This window comes from Cupressus sempervirens, chromosome 3, assembly GCF_028749045.1.
Source record: "Cupressus sempervirens isolate cs-2001-9-10 chromosome 3, ASM2874904v1, whole genome shotgun sequence".
NCBI classification, from domain to species: domain Eukaryota; kingdom Viridiplantae; phylum Streptophyta; class Pinopsida; order Cupressales; family Cupressaceae; genus Cupressus; species Cupressus sempervirens.
In genome coordinates, this window is record NC_143120.1 from 848,405,327 (window position 1) to 848,431,876 (window position 26,550).

General features: G+C 33.6%; 1 pseudogene; it reads right to left on the bottom strand.

The window, feature by feature from the left end:
- Positions 1–10,239: 10,239 nt before the first annotated feature.
- Positions 10,240–26,023, bottom strand: LOC149569432 (uncharacterized; annotated as a pseudogene).
- Between the last annotated feature and the right edge of the window lie 527 nt (positions 26,024–26,550).

Sequence of the window (26,550 nt, forward strand, 5' to 3'; positions counted from 1 at the left end):
ATTAATAATCATTAATCAACATGTGAAATACAATCAACTAAGCAATTCTTTATTGATATACAAGTAATCCAAGTCATGAAATAATATCATAATTATAAATCTAATATCTTTGAAACTAAAAAGTGCATGAAATAGGCATAAAAGAGTTTGGTAAATATAATGGAAAAGCAAACTATGGGTGGGCATTACAATAACTTTGTAGACCACATTACACAAAGCAATAGGCCTAAAAAACTCTAGTTGATTATCCCCATTTTTTTTGGAATAAGAGCCAAGAAGGTAGATTTCAAGGCCCAACGCATCTGCTTGCTAGAATAAGATTCCCTAACCACCTCCAATAGATCCTAATTAATAATATCCCAAGATTCCTAGAAGAATTCAATAGGGAACTCATTAGGGACAAGAGCTTTTCCTTTATGCATGCCAAAAACCACCTCCTCAAACTCAACCATAGAGAGAGGTAAGATGATATAATCATTCATTAGTTGAGTAACAAGGGAGGGAATACATGAAAAAATAATAGTATCTTCATTGACACCTAGGGAGAGTCCTCAGAAAAGAGAGCAAAAAAGTACCAAGTAGCCTCCTAGAATAAAGTTGATAAAGAAACAACTAAAGACCTTCAAATCTGACTAAAGAATAAATATAGCTCTAATTTTGAAAAGAATGCACAATTTTATGAAAAAGGCAATGATCCTATCTCCCTCCTAGAGACAACCAACTTTGGCCTTTTTCTTCCAGTATATTTCCTCTTGAATTTCCGATTCCTCCAAATCTCTAGTAGAAAAGGATTTAACTTTACCTAGAGCCTCATCGAAACGAAGACCCCTAATCTTTATGTTAATGACATCAAGATACTCCCAAGCTTTCCATTTCATGGTATGAAGGATCCCAAAATAATCTCTAATCAATTTTTTAAGCAGCCTTTTTACATATCGAAGCCATTTAGAGAAATAATACACAACAGTACCATAGGAAGGGGCACCATCTCTCCACCAGCAAGCCATAAGATCATACAGAGAGGAGTACCAAAGCCACATAAATTTCAAATTGAACAAAGGATTCCTAGGAATAATCACTCCAATGTAAAAAAATCTTAATCGACCAATGATCAAAAACCCTCCAATCTAGAATTTTTGAAGAGAGAATGAGGGAGCCACTAACCCAGAAGCAGGAAATCAATAATCTATTTAGATGTTTAGAGATTATTTCAGCCATAAATCTTCTATTATTTCATGTAAAGAACCCAATATTTGGCTTGATATTAGAAAGATGCAATAGATCAATATTTTGACATAGAAGATTGGAGGAAGACCCCAACTGTGCTAAATCGCCCCTCTTCTCCTCAAGACTTAGAATTGAATTGAAATCTCATGCTAAGACCAAAGGATGGTAAGGATGATGATTTCTTAAATATTGAAATATGCAACCAAATTCCAACCTTACCCACATAGTCCACTGGTGCATACACATTAGTAATCATAATCACCTCACCAGAATCCAAAGAAGAGGCCACCATAGAAAGGGTTGAGCAAGAAGGTATCTAACCAAGAGGATATATTTTCTAGTGGATCCCAAAAGAAATCCAAACCACCAAAATTCCCTATAGCCCCTACACACTGATATTATGCATGAGTCCAAATACTAGGGGAACATTGGACCAAAGACTTTACTAAAAGCTTAGTTTCCTGGACACAAAAGACATCTGGAGAATGATCAATCACCAACTTGTGAATAATTTTTTGTTTAGGGATGTTATTCAACCCCTAAAAATTCCATAAGAGAATAATTATAACTAAGTAGAGTGGGGGAAATAAGCATCCAAGGGTTTCACAACCCAAGACTTCACCAACACATCTCCTACAATTTTAATCTTCTCCTAATCCTTTTTATACCCACTATTTAAAGGGGGAGTAAAATAACCCCAATTAAAAGGCCTTTTCATCAAACCCAAAGGTAAAGGGGACCCCTTACCCTTACAAGATGCCAACACATCCTTAACCAAGTCTTCCAAAACTATGTCATTATTTTGAGGCACAATAGGAGTCACTAAAGCTCTAGACTCGAGAGTAGTAGGGACCTCACTCTATTGATGAGTCACCATCTGGGAAGCCACACAATATTCATGAGGTGTAAATTCCCCACTTGAGCCAACTAGAGAGGATATGTTAGGAGGAATACCCTTCTTTGAAGTCATACTATCAAACATCTCAAATTAATTAAACTAGAATTCGATTACCATTATTTAAAGGGTCTCTTATTGCTATGACCCTTAGCTCATGGGTGAGAATAAATAAATCCATCCTTATCAGGGCCAACTTTAGTCACTTGGGATTTTCCTTCCCTTTATTACCCATTTGAATATTTTGTTTAGTTGTATTATCCATCTAATCTTTTCATTTTCCTGCATTATTCATTCGGCCACCACTATTGCCCTCAATAGAACCATCAACCCCCTTAGAAGTTGGATCTCAGGGGTACTAATATTGTAAATGACCATACTCATGACATATCTAACACTAGAAGGGAAAGGATTCATATTCCATCTATTGTGCCCAAGAAGATGGCCTAATACAAATTTCCAAAGAATCTGGTAATGGGTTACTCTAATCAATTTCATCATAGATTTAGGAAAAAGAAATAACCTTTTTATCTAGGGATTGATGTGCAATCGGAGTTAGCTTTCCAAAAAAAGTCATAATTTGACAAAAAAATATATTCTCACCAAAATTCAAGACGAAGACATGGCGAGTGAACCCAAATTGGCACTCTTGAGAGGAGATCCTCTACAGAATTAAATCCTGAATGTCAAGGTTTAATGAATAACCCCACATGGTTGTAAAAATAAGGGCCCCCTTCAAAAACACAATCTTGATCAGACATGCAAGAAAACACTACAAAGAAGTAACTATTCTCGGCCAGCATGATCTCCATGTATCTCCGTACACTTGCCATGACTACCAAATCCATTGCTCAAGAGTTGATAAGAATATTTGAACTCTAATAACAAGCTTAGTCTAATACTCAATGTCCTCCTTCATAGCAATCACTAAAACAGGGAAATCTTGACTTTGTGGAATACAACCATTAACTTTTTTTAGCTCGGAGCTCTCCCCCACGTTAAATGATTCAAATATGCTTGCATGTACATAAGGATAAGATCCATTTTCCATTACTAACATAGAAGATACCCCAGGCCCTACCATGCAAACAACAAAAACCCCAATCTAACAATGGCTACAAATGCTCATAAAAAAATTGAAGCCCGCACAAACTCCACCTAGCAAATCATCAATCCAATCAAAATGGAACAAAAAATAGTTTTGGCACACATCCACAACTTCTCCTCATTTTTTAACAAACCTAAACCATCTTTATGACAATTTCATATAGGTTTAATGACATAAAATTCATCCACAAAATATTACAAAGTATCCATGCATCCTACATTATAAAGTAGTTAAATGTAAGATTGAGTAATAATATGAATATTATAACATATTGCTTTTTAGAATTGTAGAAGAACATAGGTAAAGTGCATCTAAAGATATCATCTTTGTTCATTTTTCTATTTAAATTTTATTATTATATTATTTATTTTAATTAATATTAACTTATTGTTCTCTTTTCAAAATAAGATCCTCAGACTTTATTTAGGATATGTAGAATCAAACTTTATGGAAGTCTCTGGAAGCAACCAATGATCATTTGGAATCACTTTCCTTTCACAAGACTCTTAAGGATGAACACTCTTTACATCTTATTTCCCTTTGATTCATGGAACCAATAATAGGGTGGAGTGTCAAGTCATTGTACACATTTTAAAATTGTTCTAGGTAAGACAAAAGACCCTTTGAAAAAATTAGTGGGATTATTTGGCAGTTGTTAATGTTGCTTGGTGTTGCTGCACTTCTAGTTGGAAGCTCCAAGCTCTTCTAGATTAAATTCTCAAGGTTTTTTATTCTTGAATGAGTCAATAATTAAATGGATTTTTTTTCAAGAGGCTAACTTAGTATCAAGTTCCCTCTCAAAACTCTAATTGACAAGATGGCTACCCAACTGTAAGCATCTAGGCAAGAGCTAAATTAGTGGTACAATGGAGTGATAATGAGTTATAAATAAAGGAATTGATTATAACACTACAATACAAAAAAAATTATATAATAGTCACTATTAAATATAATATTTGAAACATATACAATCATAAAAAACCTAGCAAAATTATGGACATGGCAATGCACATACACCTAAAAGCCTCACAAGCTTAATCCTACCATATCATAACATCTTAGTTGCTTTAAAAAGTTGCAATCTGTATCTTAAAAATTATAATCTTGAAACTCCACATAAATTAGGAAAGCTACATAATCAATTTACCCCAAAATTCAATTGTTGCATAGCTATTCACAAACTCCTACACCTAAGAAGGTCCATGTAGATAGAGATGAACCTTTAGTTTTGTTGGTATCTCTAAAAACTTCCTGACATACAAAGTTCTTTAAATGGTTGACATTTCCAAAATATCTAGATTAGAAATTGACATCTCTAGTAAATGTATTAATAGACTTAAAAGGAAGGAAGATAAATAAAGTAATCCTAAATAATATTTTATACTAGTATTTTGGTTGTTACAAGAATTCGTTAAAGTTATATCGATTGGATCTAATTGTCACTATAGGCATTTTGAAGGAACATAAATAATTGTGTGACTAATTTAGGCCATTGTAATGGTCTAAATAAAACTTATCTTTATTATTTATTGTTTTTGTACAACTAAATTACCATTCTCTGATGGTCTAACTACCACAATTTAGCATTACACAAAAAATACCTAAATAGATTTCCCTTTAAGATGAGAGTATTTATGATTCACCATATGAAGAAATTATAATGGTATAAAATAGATTATTAGACATTTAGCATAGGAATAAACAATGAGTGAATCTATAATCAGTTTTCATTTATTGTTTAGCATCAATGCTTTGTAGTACCATGAATATAGATGCAAAGTGTGGAGTAAAAAATCCTTAATTAGGTGATAAACATTTGGGAGACAACACAATTACAAATAAAAATCTACTTTCTACTTAAATACAAAAAACTTTAAGAAATCATCCACCAAGTTTGCCAAACATTTTCAATTAGGAACTCCTTTTTTTTTTCTCTAGCCTAAAAATAATTTCCAATTTTGTAACATGAGCTTGTGGGATTTCCATTTAATAGTATTTAGTTTGCATAGAAAGTTCATAACTGAATCATCAAAAAATACTACCCATTCACCTCAAAACCTATCGAAATCTCCTCCATCTACTTCCCAAAAAGCATAATCTCTCTGTCAATATTAAGATATGACATTGATCCAGAGTCCCAATGATCCAACCAGTTCTTCACAGCTGCCTCTTCAAAATTCTATGAAAAAGGGTTTATAATAGGCACTCCTTTCAAATTGTGCACATGATCAACACACATTGACTCCATCTCCTCAAAAGTGTGTAGAGCCAAATCTGAACAAATGAATAGAAGATCATCCGAAATAAAATCATTCAAAAATTATTTTTAAAAATGAATAAGAAAAACCATTAAATGATTAAAAAACTTTGGCTAAATATTAACAATTAAAAACTAAAATTCCTAACCATTGTCTTACATCAAAAAACTCTAAAAATAATCTTCTTAGTCATATGATTAAGACTATAAGATTAAACCTTTAGGGCATGTTAGGTTGTTGGAATAGAACCAAAATAGTCATTAAGAATTAGAATATGTTTTTTATTCATCATTTGGTGCATGCAATTGGAATGGGGAATAGGAATACATATTCCCATTTTAGCCCCAAACTAAGCTTTTATCCAATCCCAAAAATACTGGTTATTTTAATAGGCTATTCCTATATCTATTTTGACTTTTTCTTATTTGATAATGTTTTCAGATCCACTTCATTTTGAGGGCATGTTGCATGTATGAACTCCCATCCAAGACATACTCCATGATTGCAACAACTTCCATTTATCTCTAAATATTGTGATGATAAACCAATGAGAAACCTAGCAATGTAGGAAAGTGGAACAAGGTCTCTAGATGTTGTAATGGTGCCCCTTATAGGAATTTTTTAATCTAAAAATGAGAACATTTTTGAATTTGAATTTGTAAGTTTTGGTGGAGCTAAGGTTTCAACATCTCTAGTTCCTACACTTGATGTAAAACATGAAGACTCGTCAAAAGATGAATAGTCATCTACAAAGAGATCCTTTGGAAGATTTGAATTCCCAGATTTTTTGTCAAGATGGTTCTTTCCATGAAATGCAGTGGGATAAAAAGTATATCGATGATGTTGTCATTCCATTCTCCATAGATTTTGATTTGTATTTTCTAGAAGTGATATTACCTTATGGCATTGAAGACCAATTTCTTGATACTAATGAATTTTATTGATTTGTTTAGCCTCTATCCTTGCAATTTGTATTGAAGTAAATTCAATGATGCTTTTGGCCCTATAATTTTTCTATCCATCTTGAAGCAATGTTTGCCTATATAATATCATAACTTTGAACATTTCTTTGAAGATTTGCCTCCAACTATTGATAAATATATTATTTTTTATGATATAAAAATGTTTTTGTAGGTTGTGTAAGATTTAGTATCAACTTAGTTATGGTTTTGACTTATTTTGATAAAAATTGACATCCCTTGTTGTCCATATGGAAGTAGGGTCCACAATTTCACTAGGTTTAGTTATGTCATGTGTATTGATATTATGATTGTATATAGAGATAACATGTATTTTATGATTTACCTCCAACAATTGACAAATATAAATCCATTAATGATGTACAAAGATTTTTGTAACTATGTTATAAAGGCAACATTATTTTTACTATTTCCCTTCAATAATTGACAAATATATGTTTTTTTGTGTTGTATAAAGATTTATGTAGCTATGTAAGACTTGCAAAGATTTATGTAGCAATCCCATGTATACTATTAAAAGCTTTAAATAAATTAAATTCCTATTGCCTATTCCAATTCCAATTTTGTACAACAAAACATGATATTAACGTATTCTCAATCAAATTCTAGGTGAACCAAATGGGACAAGAATTAAAATTTTTAATTCTCATTCTCAATCCCCATTCTCATTCCTATTTTCAATTATATTCCCAATTCCTATGCCAACAACCAAACAAACCCTTAAAGAAAAACATTGTTATCCACATACTAGATCTGAAAAAAAAAGTTTCTAATATACAACTACAGAATAATCTTTCAAAAAACATAAATTTCATAAATTTATTTTCAGAAACAAAACTTTTTGATGGAACTATTGTTTCCATTCCTTGAAAAGCGGTCTTATAAGACATGATTATTTGAACCAATCATATTAGAGATAAATGAGTATTTTAAAATAGAATAATAAAAAATTATAAACTTTAACTTTTGGCACAAGTAGTTTATTTTGAAATAAATAATAATAATTTGTTGTGATTGTTGGAAATTGATTCATTAATACAATACAAGTCAATACAATAGTATTGCCTTACGAAAAGTACTAGAGTATATTAAAAATAATGCCTCCAAATACTTCTATCTACTATTTTTAATAATTAGTCATACTAGTATAAATTTCCTATCTTCTCGTTAGTATAAATTGGATAATAATGATTATGTTAAACTATCCTTTATAAAGTCAATCATAGAATGAAATGCATATTTCTATTAAATTGTTTATAAAGACAACTCTTCAATACTATTATTTTTAATAATTTGTCATAGTGGTATGAAATTCCCATCTTCTCATTAGCATAAACTAGGTGATAATGATTATGTTAAACTATACTTTATAAAGCAATTCAAAGAGTGAAATGCATATTTAAGTTGATAGGCTTCTTCTATGGAGCGAATGCTCCAACATACACGACATACACACATTAATTGTCTCACTACCACATCTATTGTCTCATGGCCATGTTTCATGTCTCATACGAAGCCTTGATTACAATGTCTACTGGTCAATGCATTTTCTCTTCCTACACACAAAGATTGTCATACTTCAAAGATGGAGACGGGTATGGCACTATGTTAGGTATGTAGTTGATTTTTCCTCTAATCCAAGCACAAATTGTCTATGCAGCAACATATTTGCAGCTTTACAAAAAATATGTTGTTAACGAAGTATAGTATGTTACAATATATGTCAGCTAATCGTAAGTGTATATTTGCACCTTTACAAAAAAAAATGTCATTAACAAAGTTTAGTATGTTACAATATATGTCTGCTAATTGTAAGTGTTTGCCAATTACTAACACATATTAATACAATTAGCTGACATATATTGTAACATACTAAATTTTGTTAGCAACATATTCTTTATAAAGGTGCAAATATGTTGCTTGGTAGACAATGCCAAATAATGGGGTATTCAGTACGATTCTGAGCAGTATAACATGGATTGTATATAATATCAAAAGCCCTACATGAATCAACAGGTGTTTATAGAATATCAATAACAATGAATTAGAATATGTTTGGATACATCAAACTACAGTTGAAGATGATTTTCCTTTTAGCTTTATACTTATACTTGCAATCATTCATTATTTAACTTTATGTGGCTCTATTCAGTTTGATTTAATTGTATTCTTGTATGACTCGTATGTGCATATATATAGGGATGAAAATGTTCAAAGAAGTAATTTTAAATTTTATAACTTTTTCACACTGATGATGAATATAATTCAAAATATATTTGATAGCATTATACCACTTGCAACAAGTAGTCAAAAATTTAGTTGGATAATAAACTTATGTTGGATAATATACTCATGTGTATGGAATATATTTTAAAATGTTGATGAAAAAATCATCATTGTAAAATATAATTCAAAATACTGATTAAAAATTCTTACATAATCAAATTGTAGAAGTTAATCAAAACAACAATCCATAGATTGCCAAAATCTGATAGGTAGGTAATTTGGGAAGTTGAACTTGAAAAATATTAGTCCTGTGAAAATGATAGGTAGATATATGTTGGGCCCTTCAGTGATTTATCCTATTTCAGACTAACGGTTTTCAAGAATCACCATCTCTTCTTCATATGAACTCAATGTTTTCTTTAAAATGAATGGTGGTGCTTTATGATTATAAATAATGCAAAATTTTAACTCCCAATTGCTGCTTTCATATCAAAACTTTTCCATACTAATGTTATGTTCCTTAATGTTAAAATATAACCAATTTCGCAATCATAAATATTGTATTTCTTAATGTCAGCTTTAAGAAAGATAAATCCAGCTTAGAAAGATATATATTCTTCATGTGATATCTATACTAAATTGATAACTAGGAGATAAAATCTATAAAGTACTCTATCAGCTTATCCCTTAAACCTCTCATAGATGCAAGTGCTAGTTCTCATCAAGACAACTCTTCAGTACTACTGCAGAAAATCGAAAAGGCTAATATCTGTGACACCGAGAGCAGCTCCATGCACAATTCTTATCAACCAGAGAGAAAGTATATAAACAGCAATTAACCAATCAAGAAACATACACAGAAATCTGAAACATGAAATCTTGACAGTGCTCTGTTTTACAATAGAGTATGCTCTGTTTGTTTGGGGGATAGAGAATATTTTTATTGCAGATCTGAAAATTGGAAAACAATTTACATTGCATAGAATTATCTAAAACTCTACAATAGAGAAGGCCACAGTTCACTGCTTGTAATAGCAGTTTGAACAGTATATAAAGTTATAAATTGCTCATTATTTCATGCTGACTCAATGAAACTTACGGTGGAAAGTTTACAACTACTGATACATTTCTAATAATTTGAATGAATTCTTCAGGCAACAGCATGAAGAATGAACTATCTTTTGAAGCTATTCTAAACTATTCAAATAAATTCGGAAATTTATAATCTTCAAATTATTGTGAATAGTGTACTCTCTCTGGATACGAGTATTTCATGGTTTTTATAGCATTTGGATCGATCTCATCTTTTTGAACGTGGAGAATAATAAGAACTCAGGAGGAAAAGAGAATTACACATTCTGCATATAACGAGAGGAACTGCCATACATAAGATATTTATTCAAACATTTTACTAGATTCGTGTGGCAGATGGTTACGAAGTAGAAACACCGTACTTATTTTGCATGAAAGTATTCAAACTTGAAAAAGATTATAAACTTATAGCTACCGTAGAAACCTTGAAGAACACGAGGGAAATTAAAACATCTAAAATGTAGAACTTTGGCTATCTGCTGCTGATAATCCAGTGAGATTGGTATTGCGTAGGACGTCGGATAAAGTTGATGCTAATTTGGAAGAAGCTGCATTTCCTGTCAAAGCTGTCTTGATGTTCTCCAAGGCCCTGGCTGCATCTTTCATGGAGGGTCGCTCTCTTGGCGATTCATTGCTGCATAGCAAACCGACATTTATGAATGACAGAAGAAATCCATTTTCTTCCATGTTTGAACTCACATCCCTCAGCAACCTACTATCAACAATCTCTGCCACTCTATTTGGTAAAGCTGATCTCACCCACTTTTGCAAATTCAGGCCTTCGACGAACATGTCATCGCTTGGCTCTTCCTCGTCACCATTTCTAATATCAGAATTCCATAACTGTAAACATCTCCCATTATAGAAACACCCCCGCCCAATCCATACTCTACCATTCATTTTGGTCACAAAAATATTAGAAAACCATTAAGGAAAGGTTAATATCAACATACATATAATGAAAAGAAATTACCTGGAGCAATATAGTCAATAGATCCTTTTAGTGCAAATGTTGTTGTGCAAATGTTGTTGAACCAAGTGAGTCTCTGGTGTTTGGAGTGGTAATTAAATGGGATATACCAAAATCAGTCACAAGGGCTATCATTTTGGCATCCAGAAGCACATTGCTCGGTTTCAAATCACAATGAACAATTTGCAAAGGACAATCATGATGTAAATATTCAATGCAATGTGCTACATCTATAGCAATGCTCAAGAACTCGCTCAATCCCAATTCAGAAAAGTCCCGATCATCTCTGTCAGAGTGCAAAAGCTTTTCCAAGCTCCCATTTGATGCATATTGGAGAACCAGACCTTTCAAGCTCGGGTAGTAAAAGGCACTTATTATCCTAACGAGGTTGCGGTGCCTGATGCTTCCCAACACTTTGCATTCCGTGTTAAAGCTCTTTTGGGACTCTTCATTATGCAAATTAAGAGCCTTGATGGCAACTGTCTTGCCATCTTTCAAAATCCCTTTGTAGACTGATCCGAAATGACCCACTCCAAGCAAGGCTGACTCGTCAAAGCCAGATGTTGCCATGACAAGATCTTGATAAGAAAACTTCGGATAGCCAAGCCTTTGAAAAATACGGTTCGAGGGATGCAATAGTTTTGTCGACCATTTATGCCTGCATAACATTCCTATAATGATAGAGACTAATATTAAAGCAATGATTCCAACAACTGGTAAGACTATTATTTTTAGCTGTGAATGCTTTTCCTGGCTCTGTTTTGGGCATGGAGGCAATGAATAATTTCTTGGGCCACAGAGGCCAAGGTTTCCCTCGAACAATGTTGTAACAGTTCTATTTGGAAACAACCCTCCTGCTGGAATTTGACCTGACAAATTATTGAAAGAAACATTCATGTAGTTGAGCACTTTTACACAGCGGTCCCATGGAGGGGGCTTGTGCTCTATTTTTTTTTGGAACTGGAGGTCTCATGCATTTTTTTGGTGGGGGCTAAAGCTTTAATCAGAATCTTTTTCTATTTTTATAGGAGCCCCTACTTTTTAGCTTGCTCATTTTGAACAGATGAAAAAGGGGTGGGGCTGGAATTAGCCCCACAGAGAATTTTGCCATTTGTCAATAAATTGTTTTCATTTTCCCACCAAAAATGAATTCTTCCCGCCAAAATTCTGAAGCAATACAATTTTTTTATTTAATATTTCATTTGGCGCTAGACGGTGATTGCACACTACAGAGGGAGGAAGCCAACAGAGGAAGCAGAAAAAAGGTACTTTCGTTGTTTCCCCTGAATATTTTTCATTTTTTTTTCATTGCAGAGAATGTAGGTTGTAAAATGTTTCTAGTTTTCATTTTCACTGCCTGCACTGTAAATTATTTGCACTCCCATTTTGGATGGACGTACCTTGATATCACAGACCTGGCCTTCGCCTCACATATCTCCAAAGTCGCCTCACATATTTCCAAAGCCGTTAGATTCCGCAAAAGGGTCTCAATGCTGCCGGTGATTCTAATTCTGAGAAGATGAAATACATTCTTCTTAATGCTAATCTTCATGAATTTCCCTTTCATCCTTTTAAATTTGATCCCAGCCCAGCTAAATCCTGAAGCAGAGGGGATTATGATCTCTTCTATTGATAACATATATGAATCTGGTTGACGTCATTTACATTTTACATTTTTCATCACGACTGTAATCAATTGGGAGGAGAATCGTAGCCCTTCAATAACCCCTTTAGCCCGGTTTTCCAAATTCCAATAATATCATTTGTCACCAATCCCAGTGACAGAGCATGCATTTTCTTGTCTTTATTTACAATTGTGCTTCTTTCCTTCCTCCAATGCTGGTGGGCGAGCCTTTATTGCTACTTGTTGTTATCCAATTTCTTTTATAATAAGGTTAAAAAAATCTGTTCAACGCATCTGAAAGACAATGGAAAAAGCACTGCAAAAATATTAATATTAAAGAGTAGGAGCAACTGCGTATTCAAGGCTGGACTTGCACATGGAAATCTCTTTGATAAGCAATGTAATCTCATCACTCTATATTCAAACTCTGACAGATTATGTGATATAATTTAAAAATTCAGGGATCAGATTGTAGCCTTTCACTAGTCAAATGTAAGTTATTAAATTAATAAAATGCTGATAAAACCAATAAACAACAGTCAAATGTTTATTAGTTAAGGTAGGGATTAGTAAGAGTAAAGCACTCGATGAGAAAGGATAGCAAATGGCAGCAATCAGGAAACATGATCTGTTAAAGGGACACCCCTTTCCAAATAGACATTGATGTGGAGTAATAAATGGGAGAAGAAATGGCAATACAAGAGATCATTGAAGAGGTACAATCATAAGCATTTAGAAGAGCCTTCAGATGCAAATATAAATATATTAACCAGCAGCTTAGTTTGTGTTATAATTCTGCATTTGCATACTAGAATAGATGTAGTGATTTCTTAAAACCGTCATCCAATCTGCCATTTTGTAGTCTGATACCTGTGATTAATTTTAATGAAGCATTCTAGTTTGTAGCGGATGATTTAAATTCCCTTTTTGTGCCTTTCTTCAGATATCCATAAATCTTTGAAAGACAAATTCTTTGAAAGTTTAAACCTGTTAGTATGTTAGTATGTTACAATGAAAGTTTGAGTGACATGGAGCTCTTTCCTTTTGTATATAAAATTTGATGCAACCTTGGCAATTATAGAACGATCAAATTTTATGTTGTACTAGTTATTTCTTATGTAACTTATGCGTCTCAATCCAATCTTGTTACTGAAAAATTATAATTTTTGAATCTTTATGTATAGTGTGAAGCAAGATATATTTGTTGGAGTTATTATGGATCGAAATCTACATCGTCCAATACCGACAAAGAGTCGTTTCAGGAGGTTTATAGCAATGTTGTCACAAAATGACATACAAGATAATGATATATATTCCATAAATGAAGACTTCAATGACTTTGTACCAAGTACTCAGATAATGAATGAAAATTTCATCTCTAATATTTCTCAAAATATAGAGAGTGAAAATGAAGAAAGAATACCATGTACTCCATTTGAACAACCAAAAGTTCAAGAAAAAACACCTATGGTTTTTTCTACACAGAAAGGAAGGACACGATGGAGCATTTCAGACACCATAGTCCTCATTGAAGCAAAACGCAATGAGAAAGACACACTTTCAAATGGTGGGCCAATGAAGAAGGCTACATCAGCTAGTGAAAAGTGGAGAATTGTGGAGGAATATTGTTCTCATCATGGACTCTTTCTGACAGCAAATCAATGTCGAGACGGATGGGAGCATGTTTTGCCAGACTACAAGAGAATAAGATATTATGAGCTACATATTCCCTCTGGCCATGATAGTTATTGGATTATGACAAACAAAGAAAGAGCGGAAAAAAGACTTCCATCAAACTTTCCAAAGGAGCTTATGGATGCAATGGAGACAAATTTTGGGATTGATAGAGTTATTGATCTTGGTAATATTACTATTGATACATCTTACAACACTTATACATCCAGTGAAAAATACTCTTATTCCAAATGAAAACTCTCTAGGGGATGAATCCGATGCAATGAATGGACCATGTCAAGGGTCAGTATACACAGACAATGAAAATGAAAAGGGATACACAGGCAAAAAGTGGAAGGCAAATTTGATAGCAACTGGCATGAAAGATACGATTCTTGAAAACAACAAACTAGTTGTTTCTACATTACAGGTTGCTGAAGAGGGCCGCATGAATCATCATGAAAAAGACCATGCTGTGATGCAAAGACAAGTAGAAAATGATGAAAAATTGATCAAGTTGAAAGAACAAAAGGTCAATGTGTAGATGAGCCTGGTTGCTGCCCTTAATTCCATAGGTCAAGCAATGCTTAAGATTTCAGAATCATTTTCAAACGAAAAATGATTCTAACTACTTCTAGTATATATATATATATACAAGTTTAAGTTTAGTATGACATTTAAATAATATTTTGTTTGGCATTTGAAATCATTGCACTTGCTTGTCTTGTGCACTAGTTTCATGGAACAATTGTGCCTCTTTTGTTTTAAATATGATGCAGGAGCATCCAGAGGTATAAGGGCAATCCTGTGTCACCCAAAAAAAATGTACTTAGACTTAGTTTCTATTTTATGTCTTTGCATTTTTGGATACCCATTTGGCTCAAATAAAGGTTCCAACTCTCATAGTTCAACTATCAGTGCATTTAAAAATCTCGAAAAAATAGGAGCATGCAATTTGACCATCATTTTGGTGACCTAGAAGGTGTGACTTGGCCAGATGAATGTAATTGAGATTTAGAGCATTCCAGAAAAAGAATCAGGTCAAAAGGCCCCACGGTTTGAAAGTTATTGCAGTTTTTCGGGTTTTGGAGACCCCCTAAGAATGCTTCAGAGTCAGGTTTGGGGCATTAAATGACTTCAAAAAAGGTCGAAAAATGGGGGACGAGCGAAGCTTGTCCATAGGGCTATAGAGCGCTTCGAGAGCTTTTCAAAAATGTAAACGGTTCGTCAATCGGAGTTACGGTTCAAAAGTTATGCCTCCCGGAAGTTCGGCTACCATTTCTGGATTCTTCTAGAATTGCACCGACTTCTAACGCAGCTTCTGGAACCTTCTATTTTGTCAGTGGATGCCTACTAGCACTTTCTAGAATGTACTCCTAGTCCTTAACCCTCCGGGGTCTATTTAAGGAGATTTCTGGCATTGTAAAAGGCAGTTCGGATTGGAGCTTGAGAGGAGGTGCTAAAAGGAGAAATATTCTCCAGATTTATGCTATTGTAAGCCCGCAAGGCATGTTTTGAGTTTATTTTCTCTGCACTGTTTGTACCAGCTTATTTTCTCAGTTAATATAATTTCCCCTTTCTATTGTGTCTATTCTGGTTGTTGGGTTGTGTCCCCATCAAAATATAAAGTTTAGAACTTTATAATCCATTGTCATGTTGTCAAATGTTACTTTTGCAATTTTTTCATTCAGCATTTGGTTACACATACTTGCAATAAACATTTTCCATTTGCGAATTTCACAAACTCAGAATACAATACAGATTTCAACAATTTGGATGTGAATGCAAATTACTGATTTGGATTAGGTTGCAACTCCAATTCTATGTTCAAAGGAATACAATTGAGTATAAGTTTGAAAGTTGTTGCTATGTCACGATATATCTAGTCTGTACATTTAATATAATTGTTGTAATAAGTCAATCATAGTAGCAATATCCATGAGAAATTTGAACCATATTTATAGCAGCAATAGCTTGTGAATGCAAATTACTGATTTGGATTAAGTTGTAATTCTATTTCTGAGTTGAAAGGAATACAATTGACTTTAAGTTTGAAAATAGTCGCTATGTCACGATACATCTAATTTGTGTGTCTCATATAATTATTGTAATAAGTCAATCATAGCAGCAATATCCATGAGAAATCTGAACTATATTTATAGCAACAATAGCTTGTAATAATTCTTATCGGTTAATACAATAGATTCTTTATCTTTGTTAAAAAATTTAGTGTATATAATGTTACTGTTATATTCATATTAGAATTGTATTCTTACCTTATTGTTTATGTAATTTTTTTTCAAGTCTTAAAAACTTAATATTTTTTTGTGTTTCTTTTTTTTGGCAGGGTGGAGTTCAATACTACATAATGAATTCTAATTGTACCAAAAAAATACAATTTCTTCTTGCTGTTGCATCAAATGTTATCCAGTTGGCAATACAAATTTGGAATGATAGTCAAATTTCAAAAAGTGCACAAAACAATCATAAGAAACGTAGACTACATTTGTCTCAAAGAATACAATTGTCAAGCATGGAATCAAATGACATGGAAATAGTCCTTCATGCAACCAATTTTGAGCTAGAAGGTGAGATTATTGGGAATGATTTATCTGTTTCTCAGTGGGAAGGAAGAATTCAAGGTGAGTGGTATGTCAAGCCACGCTCTTTACATTGGTGGAACCACTACATTTTTCAAGTTAGATGCGATGATGAACGTTTTCGCAGCATTTTTAGGTTGCCTTACGCATTATTCAAAAATCTTTGTAAAAATTTGAATGATGACTTGAAGCAAGGTGTAATACCATATTCATTGGCTACTTCCATAAAAAGTAGGGTGCTTTCAGTTGAGAAACAAGTTGCTATTGCAGTTTTACGATTGTCATCCGGAATGACAATGGTTAACATTAGTGAACTATTTGGTTGTGGTAAGTCCACTATCGTAAGATTTGTGAATAAGTTCATAAATGTTTTTTATGCTCGATATAGAAATCATATCCAATGGCCTAGTAATCGGATGTCAATTGAGCATGTGAAAGAAGGTTTCCATCAGAAACGAGGATTTCCAAATTGTTGTGGAGCAATAGATGTAACTCATATTCAGTTTCATCTTCCACCTAATGAGTATTGTTCTGATTGGTTTGATTGCAATCATAACTATAGCATGTCATTACAAGCAATTGTTGATAGCAATATGTATTTCATGGATATTTTTATAGGATGGCCTGGCTCTATAAATGATTATAGACTTCTACGAAACTCGGGTTTCTATAGAATGTGCGAAGGTGGAGAGAGATTAAATGGGCATCCAGTGTCAATTGGCTCATTGATTATGAGAGAGTATATTATTGGTGATGAAGGATATCCATTTTTGACATGGTTAATTACACCTTTTAGTGGAGTTCTAACAACTAGTCAAAGAGAATTCAATTTTAAGTTGTCATCAACACGTATTGTGGTAGAACGTGCATTTGGCAGGCTAAAAAGGACGTGGCAAATTTTGGAATAAAAAATGTGGCATCCAAATTTGGAATAAAAAATGTGGCATCCAAATTTGGAAGTACTTCCAAGAACTATATATTGTTGTTGTGTATTGCATAATATGACATTAAATGTGCAAGACGAAGATGATACATGTGATGATGTCTTTGATGAGAGGGGAACAAATATGTCAACTAGTGAGTCAGCTGATCCAGTTGCAACAATTGCTTGAGAAGCATTAATGACTTTTGTAAATGGTGATATGAATAATGTAAGCATGTAGAATTGTTAAGAAATGAGAGATAAATGGTAATTTGAATATACTTTGTAAAAGTTTATATTATTTTTCTTTAACTTTGAATATTATAGAAATATCAGAACTTTCATATACAACATTCGAATCAATTTACATATAGCTTTCTTGAGTGATTTGAATGTGTTATTAATTGCTATATCTCATGATGTTTAATATGATTGAAAGATATGAAAATATGTACACAAAATTGATAAAAGTGAATTATCATATGATTTGCAAAATATTTCAAATAATGTAAACAAGTTTTTATAAAAAAAAATTTATTTTTATATACTTAAACAAATTACAATAGAGATTGCAACACAATTTTATTTTATATCATGATTGTAAAAAGTTAATATATATGCAAAGTAACATATTATAAAATTAAAAATTTAATTATAATTATAATAAAATATAAATACTATAACAAAATTCAAATCAATTTACATATGAGCAATTTGAATGTGTTATAAATTGATATAATTTTTTTCATCATATTTAATATGATTTAAAGATCTAAAAACAAATAAAATATAAAAAGATAAATATCGTATAATTTTCAAAACATTTCAAATAATGTAAATATTTTTTATTTTTATTAATATAAATTGGAAGATTTATTTTTTTTTAATATTGATTGTAAAAAGTTTAACATATAAAATAAATTTAATTACTTAAAGTTTAAGATTCCAATTTGTTTGCTTCAATATTCATCCCCATCCAACCCCACAAATGTCTGCAATTCTGCTAAAATAAAAATTTATTCCACCCGGTGAGACCACTAGGCTGCTCTGCAAAGGCTCTGGCACTTGAATACCATGGCGGATTTCGGGTGCCCTGTAAATGCCCTGCCGAAGCCTGCACCGGATTATGCCTGAACTCCCTACACTTTATTCTTATATCAGATGCCCACCATTGATGCATCCCATGCGCTATTCTAAAATCTTCCGCCGGGTTCAAATTCACTGTAATTTTTGCACAGTTATCATACATTAAAAATATTTAAACAGTTTAAACAGTTTTCATGGGACCACCAGCTTCTTTGTTTGTAGGAGTTAATTGTTTAAAGCGAATTCACATCAAAAATTCATGAGATCGCTTCCGTTTAAAAGTTCCTAAAAAAACTCAGCAGCACCCGTTCTATTTTTAAGCAAGCGGGTGCCCATGGGACCTTACCCTTAGTCTCCCAAGAGACATTGGTATTGAACCTGATAAAAAGTTGGCAGAAAGATCCATTTCATGGAGATTTTGTAATTTGGATAGTGAATCTGGAATTGGACCTTCAAAGGCATTGTGAGATAGATTTAGGACTTCTAATGCTGTGCAGCCTCCAAGAGTATTTGGAATTACCCCAGTAAGTTGATTTCTAGATATGTCTATAGCTTGAGCCATCACAATTTTACTCACCTCCAGTGGTAAGGGCCCTTGTAGAGAATTCGATGAAAGATTGAGATAGAATTGCAGGTTTTGAAGGCTCGCAATGACCTCACGGGGTATTCTTCCTACTAGTTTATTGTAGGAGAAGTCAAGGAGCTCCAACTTCTGGCATCCCTCTAAACTAACAGGGATCTGTCCTGATAAGTTGTTGTGATGGAGATAAAGATATCTTAGTTGTTGTGGGCTACAGAGCGAATCCGGTATTCTTCCAGATAACTGGTTCTGACTAAGATCCAAGAGTCCGAGATGTTCCATTGGAGCCATCTCACTTGGAATGCTTCCTTCTAATTTGTTCCCATTCAGATGCAATCTTTCCAGCATGCGGAATCTTTTAATTGCGGATGGAATACTGCCATTAAAAAGATTATTGCCTAGATCTAAGAAGGTCAAACTTGTGAGATTGCCAATTTGCTGAGGTATGATCCCACTTACCATATTGTGTGATAAATTCAAGAAAGAGAGATTGGGCGACAGTTGACCGATGGATGGAGGCAATATACCAGTGAGATGATTATCTGACACATCTATTATCTCCAAGTGAGAACAGTTTGTAAGAGCGGTGAGAAAGTCCATTGTGTTTGTGCTGCTACTAACAAGTTGATTCCGGCTCAGATAAAGCTTAGTAAGGAGGCTCAACTTACCAAGTTCCACTGGCACCATTCCATTGAGCCTGTTTTGCCTCACTGTAAATTCATCGAATCTGGAACAATTTCCAATGGAATTTGGTATTTTTCCACTGAGCTGATTGACCGATAAACCGACGAGTGTCAAATCGGAGAGCTTGGTACCAATGTCCCACGGAATATTTCCAGTCAGCTGGTTGTGATATAAACCCAATTCATTCAATTTTGAGAGATTTGTTAACGAGGATGGAATAATCCCTGATATGTGGTTTTCATACAGGTAATGCAACTGCAGGTGAGCGAGCATGCCTAGCTCAGGTGGAATGGAGCCTTGAAGGTTATTTTCTGAAACAGCCATATACATCAAAGCAGACAGATTTCTTAAATAACTGGGAATGGTGGATCTTAAGTTATTTGCATAAAGGTAAAGAACCTGCAGGTGAGTGAGCATGCTCAATTCCAGAGGAATGGGGCCTTGGAGATGGTTTCCTGACAATTGTAAATCAGTCAAGGCGGACTGATGAATTAAAAACAGCAGCACAAAGAATAAAAACAGAGCATAAAAACAGAGCAGCAAAACTCAAACATATCAAAGAGCTATAAAGTTTCTTCATGTTATTACAGCTGAGAGGAATGCTCTATTTATAGAACTCATACATATTTCTAGAGGGTTCTTGAGAAGCTTCAAGAAAGGAAGCACTCTAGAAATTTCTACATAATTTTAAATTCAAATTTTGCACAAAGAGAGAGGCTCCAAGAAGCAAGTAGAAAGTTCTGGAATGTGCATTAAATGCCCAGCTACTATAATAAACATTATTTTTAACACCCCCCCATAATGTTTATTTGGAGAGAGTAGGAACATCTTTGAGCTGCAATAGATCTCTAAATTTCGTAGATTTTACGATAGACAATGCTTTTGTAAATATATCAGCAAGTTGATCTTCTGTTCCGCAAAATTGAAGCTCCACCTCTTGTCTTTCAATTAGATCTCGAACAAAATGATGATGCACTTCTATATGCTTGGACCTTGCATGATATACCGGATTTTTTGCTAGCTTGATAGTACTTTGATTATCACAAAATATTGTTGTTGGAGAGTCTTGTGGATGATGCAATTCTTCAAGTAACCTCCTAAGCCACAATGCTTCTTGAGACGCCTTTGATAAACCAATATATTCAGCTTCTGTAGATGAGAGTGACACTGTTGATTGCTTCTTGCTACTCCACGAAATCGGTCCTGATCCAAGATGGAAGATATATCCTGAAGTTGACTTTCTATCATCAATGTCACCTGCATAATCAGAATCTGTATATCCAACTAAAGTAGGTTCTCCTCCATATTTGTATTCAATGCCAAGCTGGTAAGTACCCTTAATATATCTTAATATTCTTTTAGCCGCTTTCCAGTGTTCAATGTGTGGATCTGCCATGTATCTCGATACAATACCAACTGCATATGCAATATCTGGTCTAGTTATAGTAAGATACAAAAGATTTCCAACAAGCTGCCTATATAATTTTCCATCCACTTTCTTTTGAGTAGAGTTAGCACCTAACTTTACTCCTATTTCACATGGTGTATTACATGGTTTACAATCACTCATATTGAATTTTTTAAGTACATCAAGAGCATATTTAGTTTGAGAGAGCATGATTCTTCCTTATTCTTGCCATACTTGCATACCCAAAAAATAGTGCATTAGTCCTAAATCAGTTATTTCGAAAGCTTGTTTGAGTTGATTTTTAGTTATCTCAATATCATGTGCGTGATTTCCCGTAATAATCAAGTCATCCACATACAATACAATGATAACAACCTTATTATCACAATATTTTACATACACATCTGGATCAACATTACTTCTTTTAAATCCAACTTCTAGGAAGTACTTATTAATTTTTGAGTACCATTCCCTTGGTGCTTGTTTGAGACCATAGAGTGATTTTCTTAATCTACACACCAAATTCTCTTCTCCATACTTAATAAATCCTGGTGGTTGTTGCATATAAATTTCTTCTTTTAAGTCACCATGCAAAAATGCACTTTTTACATCCATTTGAAAAATTTTCCAACCAAACTTTGCAGCTAAAGCAACTATTGTACGAATGGAAGTCATCTTAGCTACTGGAGCAAAGGTTTCAGTATAGTCTATACCTTCTTCTTGTGAGAAACCTTTAGCCACTAACCTTGCTTTGTATTTTTCAATAGCTCCATCTGATGTGAATTTGGTTCTATAGGTCCACTTGCAACCAACCACATTTTTGCCTTCTGGAAGTGTTGTTAGTTCCCATGTTCCATTCTTCATCAAAGAATTGTATTCTTCTTGCATAGCTTCTTCCCATTTTTCTTTTCCTTTTGCTTCTTCATATGTGTTTGGAGTGTCAACCTGCATCACCTTAGTCATAAGAGCATAGTTAGCAAATATATATCTAGGACCTTCTTGATAAATTTCTTTGATGCTTCTAAATTTTTTTGGATTTTCATTATCACTTTCTTGAGTCTCATCCCATGTAGTGGTTTGCACACCTTGACTTTGACTATTGGTAGAAGTAGAATTTTCTTCATCAATCAAAATTGGAAAGAAAGATAATGTTGGAGAATTATCATTCTTAACATCTTCATCAAACCATACATTTCTTTTAATATAGATTTCATTAGTTCTAGGATTGTATAACCTATATCCTTTCGATTCCTCACTATATCCAACCATTGTGCACTTCTCGCTTTTCCTTTCAAGTTTGCTCCTCCTTTCATCAGGAATGTGAGCATATGCTTTACAACCAAAAATTCTAAAATGAGATACTGTAGGCTTTCTTCCACTCCATGCCTCTTCTGGTGTTATGTTCAAAACTGCCTTAGTAGCTGTTCTATTCAAGATATATACGGCAGTATGAACTGCTTCAGCCCAAAATTTAGCTTCTAGATTTCTAGAATGAAGCATGTACCTAGCCATTTCTATTATAGTTCTATTTTTCCTTTCAGCAACACCATTTTGTTGGGGTGAATAAGAGACAGTTGATTCCTTTTTAATGCCATGTTCTTTACAAAAATCTAAAAGAGCTTTATTCATGTATTCAGTCCCTCTATCAGTTCTTAGTATCTTTAAGTACTTTCCACTTTGTTTTTCAGTCAAAGCTTTAAACTCTTTAAACTTTTGAAACACTTCATCTTTCTTTTGTAGAAAATACACCCAAATTCTTCTACTATAATCATCTATAAAAGTGAGGGCATACCTTGATCCTCCAATTGATGATGTTTTGAAAGGACCCATTACATCACTATGGACTAAATGTAGAAGAGTTTTTGCTCTCCATGATTTACCTTGAGGGAAACTTTCCACATGTTGTTTTCCCATTGCACATCCTTCACACAACTTAGGGCTTAATGATATCTTTGGCAGCCCATGCACCATTTGTAATTTCTCCATAAGCTTGAGACTTTGAAAATTGATGTGCCCCAAACGCTCATGCCATAACCTGCTCATATCATCATATTGAGCAATAGCACATATGTTTATCTCCACATTTAGAAGTAAATTCTTGAAATTTATATAATCCATTCTCCATTTTACCAATTGCAATGACTCTATAATTATCATTGACATCCTTGATTAAGCACTTATCATTGTAGAATTCTATTTTATGTCCTTGACTTGCAATTTGAGATACTGAAAGCAGATTTGTTTTTAATTCAGGGACTAATTTCACATTTTTGAACAAACCATTATCAATTTTGACATTACCAGTCCCTTTAACTTCTAAAGCACTATTATCCCCCAAATATATTTTCTCTATATTATTTTCACTTATTGATTCAAATTGATTCTCATTATGAGACATGTGTTGTGTAGCACCAGAATCAATAACCCAATCTTCTTTGAAAGTATTATTTTCTTTAAGTGCAACACAAAATGCATTTCTTTTAAAATCTCCTAATTTTGGATAATTATTTACTTTCTTTTCTACATCTCTTTTCTTCTTGAAACATTCATTTGCCTTATGACCCATTTTACCACAATAATGACATTTCCATTTACTTCTATTATGATCTATATATGAAATACTCTTATTTTCATTCTTCCAATTTCTTTCTTTAGATTCATTTTCTTGTGACTTCTTATAATATTGTTTTCCTTTCATTACAAATGCTTGAGATTCACCATCAAATGATTCTTTTTCTTTAACTTGTCTTTTCTCTTCTTGAACCAACTTAGCACACAATTCTTCTGATTTAATACTTTTTAATTTATCTGCAGTATCTAAACCCCTTATAAATGATTGATAAGATCTTGGAAGACTTTGTAATATAATTTGCACAAAATCTTTATCATCTATATCTTTTCCAAGAGAAGCAAGCTCATTTTTCTTTTCCTTTAACTTACTTAAATGTGGGACTATCTCTTGTGAGCTTGATAATTTCAAATTATATAATTCAGTTGTGAGAGATAAGATCCATACATCACCTGAATTTTGATATAAATCTTTCAAAATCTCCCAAACTTTGACTCCACTTCTCTCATTACGAACTTCTGGAAAAACTTCTTCTAAAAGTGTAAGCTTGATTAGTGCTGCTGCCCTCTTGTCCCTTTTATCCCAATTATCTTGATCATTTCCTGGATTCGTAGGCCTTTGTTCACTACCAGTCACAATATCATAACAATTTTGAAGGGTTAGAGTGATTTCAACATGAGATACCCAATCATAATAATTTTTTCCATTTAATTTAACTGTAGGCAAAGTCACACCAAGTGATTCCATTGTTAAATTCTCTCCCTTTTTTTGGATGAGAATGAAAGATATTTAAAAACTTGAACACCCAAGCTTGAAATTGAAAAAGTCTCACCAATTTGTTGAAGAAAAAAACTTTTCTTTTGCTGCAATATCCTTCCTTTGATGTAGTTTTTTGTCCCAAACCAAACTGCTGTTCACTCCTTAGTTACAGCCTGCAAATGTAAAGATTCACACAAGAAAAACACATATATTCATTCCAAAAAGCATCATATATTCACAGCCCAAAGAACTGAAAATGCTCTGATATCATGATGAATTAAAAACAGCAGCACAAAGAATAAAAACAGAGCAGCAAAACTCAAACATATCAAAGAGCTATAAAGTTTCTTCATGTTATTACAGCTGAGAGGAAAGCTCTAGTTATAGAACTCATACATATTTCTAGAGGGTTCTTGAGAAGCTTCAAGAAAGGAAGCACTCTAGAGATTTCTACATAATTTTAAATTCAAATTTTGCACAAAGAGAGAGGCTCCAAGAAGCAAGTAGAAAGTTCTGGACTGTGCATTAAATGCCCAGCTACTATAATAAACATTATTTTTAACACCGACAAATTTCCTAAAGAGCTGGGAATTGTGCCTGATAACTGATTATCAGCCAGCCAGAGTATCTGCAGATGGGGAAGTTGGCCGAGTTGAGGTGGAATGCTTCCCGACAGCTGATTCGTATAAAGGGAAAGCTTCTTTAGTTGAGTCAGGGCTCCCAATACTGGGGGAATGGTACCTGTCAGATCATTCTTTTCCAGATTCAATTCAACTAAACTGGAGAGATTTTTAAAAGAGAGGGGAATGCTACCTGTGAGATTGTTTCCTCCCAAGTAAAGAAACTTCAAAGTTGTGAGGCGACCGAGCTCAGGCGGAATGCTGGCATTCAGTTGATTATAAGAGAGTTTCAAGAGATGCAAACCACGGCAAGCGGAGAGAGAGGTCGGAATGGCTCCTTGCAATTGATTGTCGCTCAATCGGAGTAGCTGCAGACGAGGAAGCTGGGCGAGTTGGTTTGGAATGGCACCAGTGAGAGCATTGTTGGAGAGATCGATCGATTGAAGAGTCGAAATATTTCCCAAGGCAAGGGAGATGGCGCCGTGTAAGTTTGTGTATGATAAGTTGAGGGCCACAACAGAGTAAGATGAGGGATGGCAGGGAACAGTGGTCCAATTGCAGAGCGAGTGAATGGGAGTCCAGTCTGGCAGAGAAGTATTGCTGTTAACTATGGCAGCCTTGAATTGCAGCAGAAAATGCTGCTGTTTTTGACGATGACAAGAGTTATTATTGAGAGAGCGAGGAAGAGCGGAGATTGGAAAGATGGAAAACATGAAAGTAAAGAACAAAAGAGGAGTCATGGTAGACAAAACTAGCACAGAGCAGGGCATGGTTAGAGTATCAAAAGAACAAACAAGAAGTAGATGATGCTAGAAATGGCTGCTTGGCTTAAATAAGCAGGACTCGAGACAAAATTTGCTAAAGACAAGAAAAAGTAATTTTTCTAGATTTACTCAATTTTTTTAATCTTTTTGTTGTTTTTATTATAAAATATACAGATTATTAAGATCAAATGTTGAAAATTTAAAAAAAAATCAGTGTGTTTTTGGTTTTTTGAAATTTGGTCAACTGGTACATTTTGTAGGGAGGAGAAAAATTGAAGTTGATATTTCACTTTCATGATAGGATAGGATAGCTTGGGGTTTATTCAATCGATGAAAAGAAAATAACCTTTTCAAAAAGGTGGTCTTACAAAATCTCGTACAACCCAATGTATCATGTGAAGAAAATCTTATCACTTAAAAAGGTGATATTTTTAAAGAAATGTTGCATTGTGTTTGATGGCGTGATGTGTATGAAAGAAATAAAAATCCCATACATTATTTTTA